The sequence below is a fragment of the Mastomys coucha genome, unplaced genomic scaffold (assembly GCF_008632895.1).
Source record: "Mastomys coucha isolate ucsf_1 unplaced genomic scaffold, UCSF_Mcou_1 pScaffold18, whole genome shotgun sequence".
Taxonomy (NCBI): Eukaryota; Metazoa; Chordata; class Mammalia; order Rodentia; family Muridae; genus Mastomys; species Mastomys coucha.
In genome coordinates this window covers 3682434-3698694 of record NW_022196900.1, presented here as the reverse complement: position 1 = coordinate 3698694, position 16261 = coordinate 3682434, and positions in this window count along the sequence as shown.

Genomic DNA, 16261 nt, shown 5'->3' with positions numbered 1-16261 from the left:
TTTTTTTTTTTTTTTTAACTCCTATCACCTCAGATTTACCCATCGATTCTCTATTCGGCTTTCTGAGTTCTTTTTCATTTGCAAGTGGCAGAAATATAACTCAAATTTGAAATGATAAAGAAGAATTCGTTCATTCATTTACACGATAGAAAAGTCGGGCATCTAGACGAATTCTCTTCAATCGTGGGTCTCTCTGGGACCTTCATTCTCCTATCAAGCTTGGGTTTTGCCAGGCTAGGACAGTAAGAATATGACTGGAGACAACCTCAATTTAGCAGCCATAGGAGGAAGTCTCTATCCCTGCTCCTTCCCTCGTGTTCTCTCTCTCTCTCTCTCTCTCTCTCTCTCTCTCTCTCTCTCTCTCTCTCTCTCTCTCTCTCTCTCTCCCTGTCTCCCCCACCCCTCCCCTCTCCCATCCTCCCTCTCAGTGGGAAGCATTTCCAGTGTCTGTCTGAGGAGGTCACAGTAACCTCGTCTTTTCAGGTGTTCTGCAGATCCGAGGGAAAGGGCTGATGTGGCATGAAGGTTGCTGGCCTTTCCTCTCCTTTAAAGATGGTGAGACAGAAGAAGATAGGTCTGGGAACTAAGTGGAGAGTATCCACTAGATGTCAATCCTTGAAGCTTTCAGTGCAGGACCCTGGGCCTCTTTGTTTTGGATACACAGTGCTGCAGTTGCTTATAGTATTGACCTTGGTGCCGACTCTTGTATCCAGGCTGAGAACTGTGTAAGTCATAGATGTCCAGACTCATACTGAGTCCTCCAAATTTTCAAAACAGAATGCTAAGGCTTTTGGAGGCCTTGAGTTTATGCAGCATTCTCTGTCTTAGAATCTGTGTCTGGTGTGTTGGTGAGATGGGTCAACTGAAAGGTACTTGCCAGCAAGCCCGACAACCTGCATTCCATCCCCAGGTGCCACATGGTGGAGAAAGAGCACCAACTTGTACTAGTTGTCCTCTGGCTTCCCCTTGAGGGCTCCTGAACACACACACACACACACACACACACACACACACACACACACACACTGTAAATTTTTTTTGTAATTTAAGATTCGTTTACTTTTATTTTATGTGTAAGGGTATTTTGCCTGCATGTGTGCAGTGCCTGGTGGGTGTTGGATCCCCTGGCACTGGAATACAGATGGTTGTGAGCTGATGCCTGGGTTCTGGGAAACAAACCTAAATCCTCTGGGAAAGCTGTTGACTTTACCCACTGAGTCACCTCTCAGCCCCACCATAACAAAACAACAACTTTGTTTTAGAGCTAAGGGATTTCTTCCAGAAGCTATGGTTTTTTGAGACAAGGGTTTCTCTGTATAGTCCTGGCTGTCCTGGAACTCTGTAGACCAGGCTGGCCTCGAACTCAGAAATCCACCTGTCTCTGCCTCCCAAGTGCTGGGATTAAAGGCATGCGCCACCACTGCCCTTTCTAAATGTAAAGGAGTTCTAGCAACACTGTGGTACTCTGCCCTCTAGACATGGTTGGGTCATTGCCATATTAAAGTAAAAGGCAGCCATGATTGCCCACAGTAGGCCTTCACAAGACTGAGTTCACTAATTCCCTTGATGAAGGAGGATGAAGTGGCATGGGGACCCTGTACCAAGCCTTGGGGATCAGCCTGGCATGGCAGCAGTGCACACCTCTAATCCCAGCCCTTGAAAGGCAGAGGCAGGAGGAGCTCTGCAAACTTGAGGCCAATCTAGCCTACATACTGAGTTCCAGGACAGCCAGGGCTATATGGAGAGAACCCCACCCTCATGGAGATACCCCCCCTCTCATACACGTGCACACACACCCGCGCACGCACATACACACATGCATACGCACATGCACATGCACAGTTGCTGGGGGAGGAGACCTTTCTTGGTGTAGCTGTCCACGCTCCTATGAGTAACCATGATTAAAACTTGCTTCGCCAAGCTAGACTTGGGTGGAACTATTCCTCTCGGTTGTTCTCAGGGCTGCATCTGGAGTGAATGGGCACTTCTTCACATGGGCTGGGCATCACATAGCTACAATACATACTAACGTGGATATCATTGCTTCAGACTATTATATAATACTCTCCCCCAGAACTAATATGAGTGTCTTGTTTTAGGACTTAAAAGGGTCTACTACAACAGGACCAGTTCTTATTGAGCCAAGAATGTGACTATGGCATTCCGGTCATCTCCCACCTTAAAATATCTCTTCAAGGAAGACGTTTACAGAGTTGGGCCATCAGAGGTTGTTATTTGTTTTGTTCCATGGTCCTAGGAGAACAGCGGGGCATTCCTGCTTCAGGATCCACAACTGTAGAATTTCAAAGGAAATCAGGTCTGGCTCCATCTTCCACCCGCCTTTCACGTCTTACGTTATACCACTCACCCTTCCGCTTTGCTTGGGGGCAGCACCGACCTTTTTGTTTGGTTTGGAGCATATATTCCTCAGGATTCTTTTGAGGAACAGAACAAAAATTTATTACAAAGAAGATCTATTACATTGCTTTACATAAGACCAGCTGCAAGTCCAAACATAGCTGTCTGCGTGTTGGGAAGACTGAGATGAGAACCAGAGGCTCCACAGGGCTTAATGCCGCGGTCCTAGTCTGGCACTGAAGAGGCCTGGGAGGTTCCTGGAGAGCTATCAGAATTTAGTCCACACTCGGAAGCTGAAGGGACCAGGTTTCCATGTTAGCAAAGAATGGTGGCGGCGGCAGCAGCAGCAGCAGCAGCAGCAGCAGAGTACATATACTCATCAGCAAGGAACAGAGGCAGGTAGGCTCAAAGCACTTCTCTATCCATCAGATCTCTTTGTACCTGGACTGAACATGGACTGAAGCTACACACGCTGGGGGAAGGTTTTCTCTGCTTGGTCAGTTGTTGCAGGTAATTCCAGCATAGAACACATCCAGAAGTATGAACCTTGCCTCTAGATCCCATTGAGTAACCAACAAAGATTAACAATTACAAGATGTTTGTTTCATTTGCTTTTTTTGAGGCAGGGTCTCACTGTATTGCTAGGCTGTCCTTGAGCTCTCAGGTTAATCCTCCTGTCTCAGCCTTCCTGGCCTTTTAAGTGAATCAGACACACTGAGTCCAGGATGTCAGTGAGCTATTACCTTTTTGGTTGATTTGTTAAAAGAAATCAGAAATTAATGACTTCCCACTAAGTACGCTTGATTAGATACTTCCAGATACACTAAAAAGATATTCATCCTTTTAGATGTTCTGAATATTTCAAAGGCTGCTCCCAGTTTCCCAGGGTAGGAAGTATTTAGTGGCATCTACCTGAATGGTGATAATACTGTCACCACCTGGAATATAGCTCTTAACTGACAAGCTGAACTTGTAACAAAATTCCCCCAGGATCCTCTTTTGTAGCCTGGAAATTCATCTGTGTCTTCCTCCATGATTTATAGTCTGAAATAAAAAGTATTTTTAGATGTCTCAGTGACAGAGCATAAGACATGCATATTCCCCTGAGATGCATGCTGAGATGAGATTGTGTGTGTGTGTGTGTGTGTGTGTGTGTGTGTGTGTGTGTGTGTGTGTAGTGGGGCTGGGGGTGGGAGTTGGAGAGGTGGGATGGGGAGTGGGGACAGGGCAGGGGACCCAGGGTGGAGGTGGCTGGCTGTTCCTTGCTGAACCAAAGCCTATTACAGTTCTAAGCAGAGGTTTGTAGTCTGGCTGTTTATGAAAGGGAATTTTGAGTCTGAGTCAGTAAAGAACCAGCAGAGCTCACCCACCTCCAGGCACTATGCTTTGAGGTTCTGTATTGGATAGCCGGATCAAACAGGGCCAGAGGGTCATCTTTCTCCACATTTAAGATGTAACAATGACCAATGGAGAAGCCCTGTCCATTAAAGGGATTTCACAGATTTTAAATCAGATTTACCTAATTGTGTAACCTGCAACTAAGTCAGACTTTTTTTAAAAATGTGTGTATGTGTTTCCTTGCTTGTCTGTATGCGCACCGTGTACATACAGGTGCCCACAGAGGCCAGAAGAGGGCACTGCACTGGATCCCCTGGAACTGGAGTTACAGAGGGTTGTAAGCTGCCATGTGGGTCCTGGGAACTGAACCTGGGTCCTCTCCAAAAGCAGCCAGTGCTCTTAACTTCTCCAGGCCTAAGTCAGGCATTTTAAATCCAGAATTTATTTCACTTGAGAGAAGGCTTTGTTGGGCTGAAAATATTTTTCTCTTTGGGGTCGGAGAGTAAAGAGAATTGACAGTATTTGTAACTAGTACTTGGAACGCTTTCTAACCTGATCCCTCCTAATGGATGCTGTGCATCTTTCCATGTGCTTAACTGGCATCTGTACCTGCTCTTTGATCAAGTGCTATTTTTGCAGACAGAGCACTCATGCACATAAAGTTTAAACAACCTAACACTTTTAAATTAATTATTTATTTTCTCACTGTTGAACTTTAACTTAAAAAAAAAAATAAATTCTATGCCATTGTGTTTATAAGGAAATGGAAATCCCCCCCCATGTCCATCAGCAGACAACTAGATGAGGAAAGCGTAGTGCAGACACACAATGGAAATTATTCAGCTGTCAAGAAAAAAATGACTAAGAGAATGAATCTGGAAAGTCTAGTATTAAGTGTTGTGACCCTAACTCAGAAAGACAGAGGCCATGCAGTCTTTCTTATATATGGATGCTGTCTGTAACGTGTGTGTGTTTGTGTGTGCAGGGTATAAATGTGGGCCAAACCTAGGATAAACTAGAAAGAAGATCAAGAAAAACAAACAAACAAACAAACAAACAAAAAACAGGCACTGAGGAAAGATGGCAAGGAACCGACCAAAGGACACAGGACTTGAGAAGGCAACACAGGTCACACCGTGGTGGCACCTGCCTTTGATCCCAGCACTTGGGGGATCTTTGTGAGTTCAAGGCCAGCCTGGTCTACAGAGTGAGTTCCACGACAGCCGGGGCTATTCAGAGAAACTCAGTCTTGAAAAGAAAAAAAAAAAAACCAGCAACAGAGTCTGGGGAGAAGCTAAAAGGGGCTGGGGTAGAAGGGGAGCCACCAGCACACACATGGGTGTCTAATACTCTGTATGCTAATGAAGAGGTCAGCTCAGGACCTTTGGAAAACCTTCCCCCTGGAAGAGAGAGGGGTCATGAAGCACCACATAGGCACACCGCCCCTCCAGAAGGGAGGGGGGACTGGCCATTGGCCACCGCTGAGACCAAACAGTTTAAAAGTCACACTGTTCTGCCAATCACATTGTGCCTAGTTGCTCATGTTCTATTCTGCCCCTGGAAACCACATAAAAACTAGTGGAATGGGCATCCCGGGGTCACTGCCTCTCCTTCAGGTGCAGAATGACCCCACCGTGCTGGAACAATAAATTCCTCTTGCTTTTGCATCGATTTCTGGCTCTGCGTGGCTCACTCAGGGGGTCCCCGGTAACTAAGGCTCATCAGAGTCTTACACTAACTTTAAATTTTAAATAAATGAGGGACTGGCAAGATGGCTCAGCAGGTAAGAGCACTGACTGCTCTTCCGAAGGTCCTGAGTTCAGATCCCAGCACCCACATGGTGGCTCACAACCACCCGTAATGAGATCTGATGCCTTCTTCTGGTGCATCTGAAGACAACTACAGTGAATTGCAGGCTGGAGCGAGCAAGCTAGCGAGTGGGGCTGGCAGAGGTCCTGAGTTCAATTCCCAGCAGCCACACACATGATGGCTCATGGCCATCTGTACAGCTACAGTGTACTCATACACATAAAATAAATAAAATAAATCTTTAAAAAAAATAAATAAATGAAGTATATTCTGGAAATAAATACTTTGTTTGATTTACAATCATTCCCTGCGGACTATAGATTTTCTTTACATTGATTCTTTTTTTTTTATGATTTATTTATTATGTGTAAGTACACTGTAGCTGTCTTCAGACACATCAGAAGAGGACATTCAATCTTAATTACAGATGGTTGTAAGCCACCATGTGGTTGCTGGGATTTGAACTCAGGACCTCCAGAAAAGCAGTCAGTGCTTTTAACTGCTGAGCCATCCCTCTAGCCCTTTACATTGGCTCTTATTCTTATCATTTTTAATTATGTGTAGGTGTGTGTGTGTCTACACGTGGATGTGTGCTTACGTGTGTGGGCACTGGAAGGTAACCAGCGGCTGAGTTACGGATAGTCACAGGCCACCTGACATGGGTTCTAGGAATTAAACTCGGGTCTCTGAAGAGCAGCAAGCATGCTTAACTGCTGCACCATTTCTTTATATCCCTCTTCTTGCTTTCTTTCATTTTTTAAAATGACAGAAATTTGGCAGAAATTTTTTTATTTTGATAAAATCCAGTATTTTTCCTGGGCCATTTATATTTTCAGTATCACATCTAAGAGTTCCATCCTGACTCGTGGTCACGAGGATTTTCTTCTAAAAGCTTTGTAGTTTTACGTGTTGCATTTCCATTACAACCCGGTTGAGTGTTTTTGTTTAGGAAGTTGGTTTTGCCTCACTGTCTGCGTTAGGAGTCCAGCAAGCCAGATGAGCACAGTAGCACTGGGATGCAATATAAATTAATTTTATATGCCGGGATGCACTATAAATTAATTTTATATGTGTGAGGTTTAAGCTGTAGTTGACTTTTTGTATATGGATGTCACAATCAATACCACTTGATGCAAAAAGATCTTTGTCAACTCTCTGCTATGCAGGAATTCAATTATTGGCTACTGTACTGTGTAGCTCTTCTACCAGTGAGGCTTTCTCTTTTACTACGTTATGTAGATGGCTCTATTTTATAGGAAGTTTCACAATTGGATGATATGATCCCCCCAACATTCTTCCTTTTAAAAGTTATTCTTTCTTTTAGGGAAACCACCTTATAATTATATGGTTTCGTGTATCTTCCTTTTATGTTGCTGTCTTATATATTACACCCACATGCACTGGAAACCTCATCGTGGCCTGGGGATAGAGCCTGGTGGAGGTCACGTTTCCAGCATGTGTGAGGACGTCACTTCAGTTCCCAGCGCTGTGAAACAAACCATTAGGTGCTTGTGATAAGCTCCCTTCGTCACCAAGCTGACTGGATTTAGAATCACATCTGGAACGTGTCTACAACCGTACCTTCCAGAAAGGTTTGACCAAAGAGGGAGAAACACATCCCGAGTGTGAACAGCACCATTGCCCTGTCACTGCTTCCCGAGCACAGGGATCCAGGCGACCAGACACCTCATGAACCTTCTGTGCCATGGCAGACCGCACCCTCACACTGTGAGACAAGACACGCCCTTCATGTTGCTGTTCTTTCTTCCCAAATGTTCTAAGCTCCCTTTGGCCACTGTTTCTCTCTGAAGCGGTAACCACAGCTGGGGTCTTCCGGTAGCTGATTCTTCATTTTCCTCTTACCTTCAGTCTGAAGAAAAAATTTCAGTAGTTATAGAATTCTGTCTCGGTAATTATTTCCTTTCAGCATTTGAAAAGTATTGTTCTACTCTCTTCTGGTTGTCATGGTTTCTCATGAGAATCTATAATCACTGAAATTTTATTCTGCTTCATGAATATTTGCTTTTTGTTCTGGTTACTTTCAGAACTTCTGTGTCTCTGTCTTTCATCACTTTGATTATTATGTGTCTGGGCATAAAGTCCTCTGTATTTATTCCTGTTCTGGGTATTTTAAGCTTCCTAAATTGGAAAGGTTTTAGAAAGAAAAATTTTTTTTGAGGCAAAGTTTCTCTATGTAGCCCTGTCTATCCCAGAACTCACTAAGTAGACCAGGCTGGCCTCAAAATCAGAGATCCATTTGCCTCTGCTTTTCCAGTGCTATAATTAAAGGTGTGCCACCATACTCAGCTAAACCTAGTTTGTTACGGGGATTTTCTATTCTCCTTCTGTTTCATTTGTTCTAACATTCTATTAGAATCTTCAGTATTTGGCTAACCTTGGCATTGTTGTTACATACATTTTTCTACCAGGGATATTTCTGGTTTTTCATATTCTGAATAATTCCTTTGATCCTAGACATCCTGAATGTTATTTTATGGGCCTTCAAGTCTTACTTAAATCCTACTGATGCTGTTGGTGGTTTAGGGTTAGCAGACAATAGATCCACCTGGGTTCAGACTCTAAGTTCTAAGTGGCCTTCTGCGAGCTGAGTTTTAAGGTCCGCTCAGTTTTCAAAGCCTTGCTAGGCTATTCAGCTCCTTCCCATGTGTTCACTGCCAAGTGTCCAGCGTGGGCTTTGAACACCGCTTTTTACAGAGAAGAGCTCTCAGAGACTGTGCATGCTGTTGAGAACTGGCGCGATACTGTGCAATTCTGGAGGTGGAGCCGCTATGTAAACAACTTTCAAGATTGCCTTCTCAAGCTGCTAGCACCCCAATATTTACCTTTGCGATTCCTCTTTTCTTATCCCGCAGTAAGGGAAAGCCAGTGCTTTGTTTACCCCACTCAACCACTTCCCACAATGCATTAGGACCAAACAGCAGGGGGCGCCAAAGGGACTCACGATCCTAGACCTCAGCTCCTCGAAATAGAAAGCTCTCTAACGACTGCCGTTGCCAAAGTGATAAAAGATTTTTGAACCAGAATTATTACAGGACTTCTACTGAAGTCTTTCTGCCCATACTAGTGTGTAGGTTGGGGTTTCAGACTGAATTAAATTTTAAGTCCGAGAAAAAAATTCATAAAGCCAACACTGGTGCTGCGGTTCTGTGAGTTCCAGCCTTTCCCTCGAATCCAGCTGCTCTGGCTCTTCTCTGCAGTTTCCAGCTTCCCTGAGCAGAGGAGGTCTGCTGGGATGTGCTTAATGTATTTTACTCAGAACTGAGAGCTGGCTTGATAATCCTGTTTCCACCCTGCAAAGGCACAAATAGTTTCTGGGTCTGTTGAATGCGGGTCCCAAATGTTGGCAATGGTTCTTGATGTGAGGGAGTCCCAGAATCTAGGAGGACCCCAGTGCACAAGCTTCCCTTTTCCTGGAGAGTTAAATCTTGAATTTTTTGAGTTTTCTTTTGTAAGAGAAACATTGTATAGGTGCTCACCTGATCTTACTACAACTGTAATAAAATATTGAATGATTTTACAGCTGCAGATTTTGTGGTTTTAGAATTACACAAAGGATATGATGCTCTTCTTAATTAAGTAAAATACAAACTTTTTACAATAAAGAGCTAGGTGTAGTGATACATGCATTTAAAACCAGAACTCAGAAGGCAGAGGCAGGTGAATCTTTGTCAATTTTAGGCCAGCCTGGTCTACAGAGTGAGTTCCAGGATACCCAGGGCTAGGCAGAGAGAAATTGTCTCAAGAAAAAAGAAGAGAAAGGAAGGAGGAGAGAGAAAGAGAGAGAGGCAGAGAAGAGAGAGAGAGAGAATGAGAAAGGGGAAGCAAACAAAGGCTGCCTAGATTTTGTGTCTAGCTCCTATTTTTATGGCAGTCATTTCCTTCTCTGACCTCAGCTTCTGTCTTGGGGAATGACTGCTCTTTATCACTTGTGGTTCTTGTATGGACTCCAGACGCTTGTTAGGCTCTCCCGGGCACCACTGAGATAACAGAATATCTAGATGAGGCATCAGTAAATAACAAATGAGGGAGCTGGAGAGATGGCCCTGCAGTCAAGAGCACTTCATGTTCCTGTAGAAAGTTCAGGTTCGGTTCCTGGCATCCACACGGTGGCTCATATATGATCATAACTCTAGTTCCAGGGAACCTGATGCCTTCTTCTGACTTCTGAGGGCACCAGGCATGCATGCGGTACACATGTGTGCATAGAGGCCAAACACTCATACACATAAAATAATAATACGTTAAAAAATAACAAATGTGAAATAGAAACTGAAAGCAATAGTCCCTCTGGGACTGGAGGTTTCAGGGTAGAGTGGCACTCAAGGGGGCTTCTCCTTGTCTGAGGAGAAGGGGAGGGGTAATGGGGGAAGGATTTTTAAGGGTGAGACTGGGAGGAAAAGAGGGAGGGGGGCTGTAACTGGGATGTAAAGTGAATAAATTAATGGATTGAAAAAAAAAAAAAGACCCAGAAAGCAAACTGAATGAACACATTTGCCCTATATGTCAAAGATGTATTTAAGAACGTGCAGGGGTTCTTTGCTGCTTGGGGAATCCTTGGGCTTGTCTTCATATTCTTCTGGCTTCCATAAGGTGGAGCCATCTGAACACAGCTATAGGTTTTGAAAGAGAATGCTCCCCTAAGGCTCATGTATTTGAACACTTGGTCCCAAGATGGTGGTGCTCTGGGGGGAGTTATGGACCCTAGGTGGAGGAAGAACTTCACTGAGAGCCAGCGTAGAGCCCAACTCCGCCTGCCCCTCCCCCCATCTTTCTCTCTCTGCTTCCTTCCCCACATGTGGATGAAGATGCATGAGCCAGCTTCCTGCTTCTACCGCCATCCTTCCCCGCTGTTGCTTTGCCTTCCCCACTATGATGGAGTCTATCCTCTGGCGCCATAGGCTGAAAAAGCTCTTCCTCAAGTTCCTTTTGCTTCTTTCTTTCTTTGGTTTTTGAGACAGGGTTTCTCTGTATAGCGCTGGCTACCCTAGAACTTGCCCTGTAGACCAGGCTGGCCTCAAACTTGGAGATCTGCCTGTCTCTGCCTCCCGAGTGCTGGGATTGCTGGTGTGCGCCACCACCACCAGGCTCCCTAAGTTCCTTTTTGTCAGGATATTTTATCACAGAAGCAGAGTAGTAGCTAAGACAGAAGTAATTACATGAAGGAAGCCCATAGAATTTCCCGAGTCTGTAAGGTTTCTATGTTGAAGGCCTCTGTGTCCTAGACACTTACCACAGAATTACTTCTTGCTCAGATCCTACCCCTGGCCAATAGCAACTTGCCTTCAACAATGAGCCAGTACTTAATGGAAAATATTCTTCATCGCCCTAATCTTGTGTGAATCATTCAAGTCCTTCCTAAGCACTTAATCCAGCTACACAACACTGTAACAAAAGGAGGTGTCTGCACTGAATCTACAAAGGCTACATGAAAGAGGGGCGGGATTATGTGCGACAGGGAAAGTGTTAGGAAAGAATCGTGCCCAGCAAGACACAGTGGCTGGCTCTGAGTCAGTTGAACCACAAGCAAAAAGTGAAACCCAAGGGGTAATGACAGTAGAGCTTGGATTTTAACACATGCATGAGGTTGTCAGATTGTCTCACGTCCTTTTAGCCTGTCAGTTAGTCCTAGTTACCCCTCCCTTCCATCTGTTTCCCTTTACAATTAAATTGAGGCATTGCAAAAGTGTTCCTTTATGATTCATAAACAACCTTATCACCATCCCTGAGCTTCCCAGAGAGGGCAGGACTCTGCCTTAAGACATCTGTGCGCCACTCCAGGCCTGGTGCTCAGCTTCTTTCTGTAGGTGGAACTCGAAAGGCTCAGGGCTCATGCAGGCCTCTCTCATCCTATTATCATCAGTACTGTCACAGAATGTGGTGGTGCATACCTTTACTCCAGGGATGCCGAATCAGGAGGATTTCTATGAGTTTGAAGCCAGTCTGATCTACACAAATTCCAGGACAGGTAGGGCTAGATATAGACACCTCATCTCAATGTGTGTGTGTGTGTGTGTGTGTGTGTGTGTCTGTATCTATATATGTATGTATATAAATAATAAGAATGAAATACTTGATTATCAACAAAGTATGAGTGAACTTGGCCTGGGAATACGGATGCAAAGTATACTGGATGGTGTGTTCCATTATGGAAGATGTTATGCAATTTTTTAAAAAATTTTTTTGAAAGAAGATCTCTGGAAATTGCTATTAAGATCAGGATGGCCTTGAACTCACAGAGATCCACCTGCCTCCACCCGCCAAAGGCTGGAATCAGAGGCATGTGCCACCACACCCACAATATGAACTTTCGTAGTAATAGAACAAAGAGACTTCACAGGTGGGGTCTTCAGATGGCAGAGATTACTTCTACAGGAGTTAGATGTTTACTCTTTTATTAAGTTTATTTCATCTTTTGAGTGTTTTCTCTGTGTGTTTGTCTGTGCACTCACCACATGTGCACCTGGAGCTCATGGAGGCCAGAAAGGGGTGTCAGATCCCCTAGAATTAGATTCACAGACAGCAGTGATGAGTTCTGGGAAGTGAACCTGGATCTTCTGGAAGAACAGAAAGTGCTTGTTACTGCTGAACCATCTCTTCAGTCCCAGTATATTATCATATTCTTATGTTACCAGTGGTCTGTGTCTCGATGAGTATTCTGGACTCTTGGTATCATGTTCTAGGAATTGAAATAAGCACACACGGCCTGCAAAGTAGCCAGGAAACTGTTCAAAATCAAGATGCTAGAATAGATGGGAAATCTGCTAATAAAAGCAGCAGCAGGCCATATGAACGAGAGAACACTCGGGGGTCCCACATTCACACCCAGGGCATCTTTTATGGGGTCTAAAGAGCAAAGGAGCTATTCACCACAAGGCACAATTGGATAGTTCTCTTTTTGACTGACAGATTTGAATTATATAACCTTTTCTTCTATTGCACACATATCTTCCCACAATGCATCTGATTTTTAAATCATATGCACATCCAAACATGCATAGGCATAAGATGGTAAATAGACGCTTCTCCCTATTCACTCAGAGGACACAGCCTGCCCTATTGTACATGCATCTAAAACTAGTTCAGCCTGCGTTGGTCCTCCTACCCTTGTTCCTAAGTATAACTGGGGTACATTTGAATAGAAATTGTCTACGTTTGATGGCTGTTGAAGGGAAAAGAAATTAGTCCATTGTTTGAAGAGAAATTTGTGTAGGCAACTTGATGCAGGTGGGGAGGGTCAATTGCTAGCATGTTGCTGGGTGTGCATTGAACATGCAGGTGTGGGTCCTAGGATACTGTCATGGTTTGTATATGCTTGGCCCAGGGAGTGGCACTATTAGAAGGTGGGGCCCTGTTGGAGTAAGTGTGGCCTTGTTGGAGTAGGTGTGTCACTGTGGGCGTTGACTATAAGACTCCCTATCCTAGTGCCTGGAAGTCAGTCTTCTAGCAGCCTTCAGATGAAGATGTAGAACTCTCAGCTCCTCCTGCACCATGCCTGTCCTGGATGCTGCCATGCTCCTGCCTTGGTGATAATGGACTGAACCTCTGAACCTGTAAGCCAGCCCCAGTTAAATGTTGCCTTGGTCATGGTGTCTGCTCACAGCAGTAAAACCCTAAGACAGCTGCCGAATATGCTAATAGAAGGCAGGTCTGTGTATCGCCCAAACCAGTGGAGTCTCCATTTACTAAACTATTTTCTATGCTTCCCTACCTTACTGTGTGTGTGTGTGTGTGTGTGTGTGTGTGTGTGTGTGTGTGTGTGTGTGCATGAGAGAGAGGGGGATCAGTATCAGGTGTCTTCCTCAATCGCTCTCCCTTATTTTTTGTGACAAAGTCTCTCACTGAACTTGGAGCTTGCCGACTCAGTTAGACTGCCTGTCTGCACCGCCCAGCACCACACCTGGATCTCTTACATAGCTGCTGAGGATCAAACTCAGGCCCTCAGTTATACCAAGCACTTTATCAACTGAGCCTTCTCCACAGCCCTTTTTTCCATAGTCTTGGTTTATAGGTTAGTATCGTGTGCCAATACACTACGAGAATTTTTTCGAGAGGTGGGGAAGCTATTAGGTTAAATACAGAGGTTGATATAGATAGCTATTGTGGGGACTAGAGAGAACATTAGCTCCTTTATTTATCAGCATATGGTCATTGTACAAAGCCATGGGTCTCAATGACATTTTGTTCAAGTTTGTTGTCCAAATCCATTCCCTATTACCCTCCGGTGTCCCTTTTACCACTTCCTGATAGTTCCTTCCCTCTTGCAAAGTAGTTTTGCCTTTATTTTCATGCCATATGGGTGTGTGCAGGCTCCACTTATGAAGGGAAACCTTTAATGATTGTCTTTCTGGGTCTGGCTCGTGCCACTTTGTATGGTCTCCAGTTCCATTCATTTTCCTGCAGATGGTGTTACAGTCGCCCTCATGGCTGAATACGTCTTCATTGTATACATACATACAACACATCTTCTCTTTTCCTCCTTAATGGATGCATAGGATGAGTCCATTGGTTCTTGTGAGCAGTGCTGTTGTGTAGCTAACGGGAAGTAAGCAGGTCTGAAGGTCATTGAGGGTGGAACCCAAATCCTGACCAGCTTTAAGCCCCTCCTCTGTGTCTCTGGTAACACCGAAGTTTTAAGGAAGCAGGGAGAATCACCCATCTTTAGAATTTAAGGGTTTTTTTTATTATTATATTTTATTTACTTATTGGGAGTGCAGGAACACACACACCAGCAGTGTACCAGTAAAAGCCAGAAGACAGTCTGCAGAAGTGGCTTCTCTCCTCTGCCATGCATGTCCAGAGATCAAATTCAGTCCATCGGGCTTGCAGGCAAAGACCCTTTACCTGCTGAAAATACCCCATGAAAGGAAGGAAGGTAGAGGTAGCGGGGATGCTTCATCCTGGGAGAGCACGACTGTTTTCAAATGTTCGTTTAATTTTTTTCTTTAACCTTTTTTGAGACAGAGTCCCTCTATATAGCCCTGGTTTTCCTGGAACTCTCTATGTAGCCCAGGCTAGATTCATAATCACAGAGATCCAGCTGCTTCTGCCTGCCGAGCACTAGGAATTAAGGAAGACACCACTACTCTCCACACCCAGCTCTTTTTATGTGGGAAGACCCACAAAAAATGATCTAATAGAAAGATGGAGGGGGGGAGCCCTCCAAAGTGAAAGACACTGGGCAGAGAAGCAGGCAGCAAGAATATGGATAATGATTTGACCACAGACTTGGTAGGAAAAATGCAGTAAAAAGCACCTGGGTACTTGAGTTACATCTTCCATAGAGTTAGGAAACAAAGGAATATACTACTGAGAACAGAGGGCCAGATACTTCTAGACACTTAACCCTCAGCCTTGTAGCAAGCCCCCCAAACCATTTAAGGAGATGACCAGCAATCTCTCTTCTCTGTTTATATATGGAAATGCTCGTTTGACTTGCAAAAAAAGAAGACAAAAATGTCATTTTATGATTATGATGTTATAACAGAAATGTAGGAGTGTGAAATTTATAATGTTATAGACAAATTTAGTATGAAATGCAAATATCACAGGCTGGGTGTCTCAGTCTCAGCCTAAGCTGGGACAGGGTCCCTGCCTACCTCATTCAGCTCACTGAGGAGCCCAGTGCTCCAGAGGAAGGTGGTAGGAGGGTAATAATTCCAGGAGATTGGGGGTGTCATTTGTACCTCATAAATCTTTCTTGCCTCCACTCGGGAGTTAATATTTACAGTAATGACTTATCCCTGTGTTATGTCACTTGGTAATTAACAGTTCCTACTTGGGATAATACAGACTGCTGCTTATAGTGACTGAGACAGCTTGAAAATACATGATAACCACCACCATACCTGATCCTTTGCAAAGCGCCAAGAGAAAAGCATACGTCGCTCTTCTCATCTCTTTACTTCATTGGTTTTCCACAATTATTGACTGGATAGTAGGTCCTGCACTAGATGCTGGTGACCAAACAGTAGTAGATAAAGAGACTTCAGAATTCATAGAGCCCACATCTTGCAGTAGAGACAGAAATTAAGTTAATTTAAATATATATGTATTTAACATATATATGTGTGTGTATACATATATATACATGTATATATGTGTATATATATATATATATATATATATATATATATGTTTCATTATTCAAGACAGGGTTTCTCTATGTAGCCCTGGTTGTCCTGGAACTCACTCTGTAGACCAGGCTAGGCTCCAACTCAGAGACCCACTTGCCTCTGCCTCCCAAGTGCTGGGATTAAAGGTGTGTGCCACCATCACTCAGCCTTATTTTAATATTTTGATAGTGAATTAAGCTACATTTTTCTTGGTATCTCTTCCACAATCATTTCCCCTATCAAACCGTGTTCCTCTCCATCCATTCCCCCAGTACAGTCCCAGAGAAGGAGAAAGATAAATATCTGTTAAAAAGATAGATGATAAAACAGAAATGTTCTCCACACAGTAAGGACTTTTCATTAAAGGCAGAAATACACAGAGCTAGGGAAATGTCTTAGTTGGTCAGTTCTTTCCACACATGCATGAGGACCTGAATTCATATCCTGAGCACCCACATGAGGGAAGCCCACATCTGTAATCCCAGTGGTAGTGTGTAGACAGGCAATTTTCCTGGAGTCCATCATCCAGCCAGCCTAGCAGAATTGCTGAACTCATACTTCACTAAGAGACACTGTCTTGAAAAGTAGAGCAATTGAGGAAGATACCTCACGTGATATGAACC